The sequence below is a fragment of the Scyliorhinus torazame genome, chromosome 7 (genome assembly GCF_047496885.1).
Source record: "Scyliorhinus torazame isolate Kashiwa2021f chromosome 7, sScyTor2.1, whole genome shotgun sequence".
Classification (NCBI taxonomy): Eukaryota; Metazoa; Chordata; class Chondrichthyes; order Carcharhiniformes; family Scyliorhinidae; genus Scyliorhinus; species Scyliorhinus torazame.
In genome coordinates, this window is record NC_092713.1 from 35320654 (window position 1) to 35326653 (window position 6000).

Consider the following 6000-nt stretch of genomic DNA (forward strand, 5'->3'; position numbering starts at 1 on the left):
ACAATTAAAGATTGAAATACCCGCTGGCTGCTTTCAACCTGACAGTAACAGTAAAGGGCTTTACATAGGCCACCTCATCATTCCAATGAATCACAAATCATTTGGCACACTTCATTACTTTTATCCATTGCAATGTTCTGTAGCCAAATTCAGCAGTTCTGCAGGCACTAACATCCACACCCATCAGAGACGTGGAAAAACATGCCCTTTCATAGCAAAAGAAATAAGCCAATTTTGGAGCATGTAAATCAATGTTTGTTATGGATTGACTTGCCAAGAGGGTTTTCCCATTTTAGCAATGTTTCTAAAAGTGGATAAGTAATAGAATGCTAAGAGTTTGCATCCGATCTGGAGTTAACCAAACCGGTGGGGGGTGGTCATGACTTCCCCATAGGGTCACGAGACAAGAATTTGGGGTGGTGAATCTGAAGCAGCAATAGTTGCAATGGAGTCCCAGCCCCAGGTTCGATCCCGGCCCCGGGTCACTGTCCGTGTGGAGTTTGCACATTCTCCCCGTGTTTGCGTGGGTTTCACCCCTGCAACCCAAAGATGTGCAGGGTAGGTGGATTGCCCATGCTAAATTGCCCCTTAATTGGAAAAAATGAATTGGGTACTCTAAATTTAAAACAAAAATACTGATTTCTGACAATGGCGTGGCCCCTTTAGATCCTTGCATTTTTTGGTTTGTGGGCGTGTCCTTACGGACTGCTCTCTGAGGCCGAAATCCTGCTGCAAAAAGAATCTGTAAAAAGAGAGCTGTTTACTTTTTATACAGAGACTTTTTCTTCAACAATGAGGATCATGATGCATTCTGCATGATGCAGAATCCGATTGTATTAATAATGAACATCCCTATATATCAATGCCCTGAGTTCTATTACATTAATAAGCAGCTTCCTAATACACTCATAATCAGAGTTCCATTACTTCAAGGTTCAAGTTACTTCTACATGAGTAATCTGGACCTAATTACATTATTCACATAGTTCCCAATGCAATAATAACCAGCTGCCTATTACTTCAATAATCAGGAAATGGTTACATCAATAATCAAGATGCCAATACATTAAATATCAGAATTGAACTGCTGGCCACCAATTAAAGGAACATTGATCAAATAATTTAAAGTAAATCTTAAAATATTGCATTGAAAAGTGTTAATTTGGTAAATTGATGAGGAAAAAGATGCCCAGTTGTTGATTGGTATTCCTGATTTTTAAAATAGGAAAATTAGTTTAGAATACTTTGTATTGTGAAGATTTAAAGAAATAATTCGATTGTATTTTGCCTTTTAAAGGGTAAATTCAGTTCATGAATTGTATTTCAATTTAGAATAATTGAGGGTTTTTTTCAGTGAGAAAGGGATGCTCCAGGCCCATAATCAGGCCGCTACAGTAATCATTCAAGTCAGATTAATGATTGTTTTGCAGGATCATCTAAATATTTTCAGTTTCTGCTGTTGAACGAAGAACAAACTTTGCTTGGAGTAGAGCAGATCTTTTTCATTTATTCTCCAGTTGTTTGTTCTGGAAAGATTGTGGGATGAGCAAATGAAGAAACATCCAATGAGGCTGAGAGTAGGAAAACAGCTTGAGAAATAGAGAAAAGTTCACTCCGCAGAAAGGAAACTTTGTGATGACGCTTGTCTGAAAAATAACTTATCCCCTTTCGTCAGGACAGGAAGGAGGATTGGTGTAATGACACAAGGCTTTGGTAGGGCAGGGTATACGGACCAAGGCAGCATGGCATAGTGCATGTCAGAATATATGGAACAGCCACAGAATCACAGAACATATAGTGCAGAAGAGGCTCTACAGCTGATTGAGTCACATGAAAAATACCTGACCTACCTGCCCACCTAATCCCATTTGCCAGCACTTGGCCCATAGTCTTGAATGTTATGCGATGTCAAGTGCTCATCCAGGTACTTTTTAAAGGATGTGAGGCAACCTGCCTCTACCACCCTCCCAGGCAGCGCATTCCAGACCGTCACCGCCCTCTGGGTATAAAAAGGTTTCCTCCCTAACCTCATGCCCCTCACCTTGAACTTGTGTCCCCCTCGTGACTGACCCTTCAACTAAGGGGAACAGCTGCTCCCTATCCACCCTGTCCATGCCCCTCATAATCTTGTACACCTCGATCAGATCGCCCCTCAGTCTTCTCTGCTCCAATGAAAACAACCCAAGCCTATCCAACCTCTCTTCATAACTTAAATGTACCATTCCAGGCAACATCCTGGTGAATCTCCTCTGCGCCCCCTCCAGTGCAATCACATCCTTCCTATAATGAGGCGACCAGAATTGCACACAGTACTCCAGCTGTGGCCTCACCAAAGTTCTATACAGCTCCATCATGACCTCCCTGCTTTTGTAATCTATGCCTCGATTGATAAAGGCAAGTGTCACATATGCCCTTTTCACCACCCCATTAACCTGCCCTTCCATTTTCAGAGAACTATGGACAAACACACCAAGGTCCCTTTGTTCCTCGAAACATCCTAGTGTGGTTCCATTCATGGAATACTTCCTCGTCAAATTTCTCCTTCCAAAGTGTATCACCTCACATTTTTCAGTGTTAAATTCCATCTGCCACTTATCCGCCCAATCGACTATCCCGTCTACATCTTCCTGTCACCCAAGACACTCAACCTCACTGCTAACCACCCAGCCAATCTCTTTTTTAAAATTTATTTTTTAAATTAAAAAAATAAATAAATTAGAGTACCCAATTCATTTTTTCCAATTAAGGGGCAATTTAGCATAGCCAATCCACCTACCCTGCACATCTTTGGGTTGTGGGGGCGAAACCCACGCAAACACGGGGAGAATGTGCAAACTCCACACGCACAGTGACCCAGAGCAGGGATCGAACCTGGGACCTCGGTGCCGTGAGGCAGCAGTGCTAACCACTGCGCCACCGTGCTGCCCCTACCACCCAGCCAATCTTTGTGTCATCGGCAAACATACCGATCCTATCCCCCACATTGTCATCTATATCATTCATATAAATGACAAACAATTGGGGACCCAGCACGGATCCTTGTGGTATGCCACTGGACTGGCTTCCAGACACTAAAGCATCTGTCATCACCCTCTGGCTCACCCTGAGGACTGGAGAATAGCCAATGTTGTTCCTTTGTTTAAGAAGGGTAGCAAGGATAATCCAGGAAATTGCAGGCCGGTGAGCCTTATGTCAGTGGTAGGGGAATTATTGGAGAGGATTCTTCGAGACAGGCTTTACTCTCATTTGGAAGCAATTGGACATCTTCACGAGAAGCAGCAGGAGAAGTCATGTCTCACTCACTTGATCGAGTTTTTCGAGAAAGTGATGAAGATGATTGATGAAGGTAGAGCAGTGGATGTTTTCTACATGGACTTCAATAAGGCCTTTGACAAGGTCCTGCATGGCAGACTTGTACAGAAGGTGAAGTCACACAGGATCAGAGGTGAGCTGGTAAGATGGATACAGAGTTGGCTTGGTCATAGAAGACAGAGGGTAGCAATGGAAAGGTACTTTTCTGAATGGAGGGTTGTGACTAGCGGTGTTCCGTAGGGATCAGTGCTGGGACCGTTGTTGTTTGTAGTATCTATAAATGATTTTAGGGCAGCATGGAGGCGCAGTGGGTTAGCCCTGCTGCCTCACGGCTCCGAGGTCCCAGGTTCGATCCCGGCTCTGGGTCACTGTCCGTGTGGAGTTTGCACATTCTCCCTGTGTTTGCGTGGGTTTCGCCCCCACAACCCAAAGATGTGCAGGCTAGGTGGATTGGCCACACTAAATTGCCCCTTAATTGGAAAAAAATGAATTGGGTACTCTAAATTTTTTTTTTAATGATTTGGAGGAACATGTAACTGGTCTGATCAGTACGTTTGCGGAAGACACAAAGGTTGGTGGAATTGTGGATAGCGATGAGGACCGTCAAAGGATACAGCAGGATATAGATCAGTTGGAGAAATGGGTGGAGAGATGGCGGATGGAGTTTAATCCGGACAAATGTGATTTTGGAAGGTCAAATACAGGTGGGAAATATACAGTAAATGGCAGAAACCTTAAGAGTATTGACAGGCAGAGGGATCTGGCTGTACAGATACACAGGTCACTGAAAGTGGCAACGTGGATGGAAAAGGTAGTCAAGAAGGCATACGGCATGCTTGCCTTCATTGATGGGGGCATTGAGTATAAAAATTGGGAAGTCATGCTGCAGCTGTATAGAATCTTAGTTGGAAAATAATGTTCAATTCTAGTCACCACACTACCAGAAGGATGTAGAGGCTTTGGAGAGAGTACAGAGGAGATTTGCCATGATGTTGCGTGAAATGGAGGGCACACAGCTTTCACATCCTTCTTATAGTGTGGCACACAGAACATTACAAAATACTGCAGCTAAAGTCCAACCACTGTCTTGTATAAGTTGACCACAACCTCCTTGCTCTTATACTCCATGCCCCAATTAATAAAGTCCAGAATACTATGGGCACGATCGAACTAGCTTATTACACGATCTTATTATTATATTATTATCATAATGGAAAAGTTCCTAAGTAGGGCAGTGAGCCGGAATTGTGGGTGCTTCCCGACGACTGAACCAATGAGACCGCTATTGGTATCTAATGCCAGTTAGGGCCGGTAATGATGCCCCATGGGCACCATGTCGGAAATGTCTGTCCTGCCAGCTGATTTGCCTGGATTGCGCCCGGTAGCTCCCTGCTAACGAGGGGAAATAGCACTGAAACCGATCCCCCAAAGCAAACGCAGACATGCCACCGCGCGGACCAACTCCACAATCCGCAGATGCCGACCTGGCCAGATTGTTGGACGCGGTGGAGTCCAGGTAGGATACCCTATTCCCCCGAGGGAGTCAGAGGGCTGGCCACAGGGCAGCCAGTGACGCCTGGGAGGCAGTGGCAGCAGCTGTCAGCACGGGGAGTGTCACAAGGAGGATCGGTACCCAGTGCCACAAGAAGCTAAGCGACCTCCAAGGGGCCGCATGGGTGAGTTGGCATCGGTTCCCTGGCATCGCTCCCGCCTGCCACCCCCAGCCGCCTCCCCCGACGACTCAGGGGTAGGCACCGCCCTCCCCCCTGCACAATACCGCGCACCCTGGCACCCGCCAGCACACTCCATCCATTCTAATAGAATCCCTACAGTGCAGAAGGAGGCTATTCGGCCCATCAGGTCTGCACCGGCCCTTGGAAAGAGCACTCTACTTAAGCCCATATCTATCCCCGTAACTCAATAACCACACCTAACCTTCTGGACGCTAAAGGACAATTTAGCGAGGCCAGTCCACCTAACCCACACGTCTTTCGACTGTGGGAGGAAACCGGAGCACCCGCAGGAAACCCACACGGACACGGGGAGAACGTGCAGACTCCACACAGACACCCGAGGCTGGAACTGAACCGGGGTCCCTGGGGTTGTAAGGCAGCAGTGCTAACCACTCTGCCACCGTCCCATCCAGCAGCGATGCCCATGCCTGTCGTCTGCCACGCCCCCTCCCCCACGGTGATGCATGAAGCGTGTGGCGCACGTTGCCCTTTCCTTTCTCTGTCCTCGCAGAAGAAGGTCCATAACAGATGGGAAAGGGCCCAGACTGGCGGCAGTGTGCCGGAGATCAGAGTCGTCACCCCCTATGAGGAACGGGCCCTGGAGTTTGCGGGGGTGGTTTAAGACAGAGCGGTCACCGATGGAAAGCTAGGCCTGCGCACTGATCCATCGGCTCCCACCCAGATGACTTGTCACATGTGAGTTATTCATGCCAGATATAACGATCCTACCCTTTGACTGACCACATGTCTATTTTCCCGCAGGATCTCCATCCGGCAGCCCATCCAGGATGGTCTCATCCCTCTGCCATCCAAGAGAACACCTCGGAGGAGAGCTCCGAGGATGTCGCTGTCGAGGCATCACGGCTGTCGTCCCCACCAACCGCCAGCGCAGAGACACACACCTCGGTGGGCGAAAGTAGTGGACAGGCGTCTGGAGCACAATCTACTGAGCGCC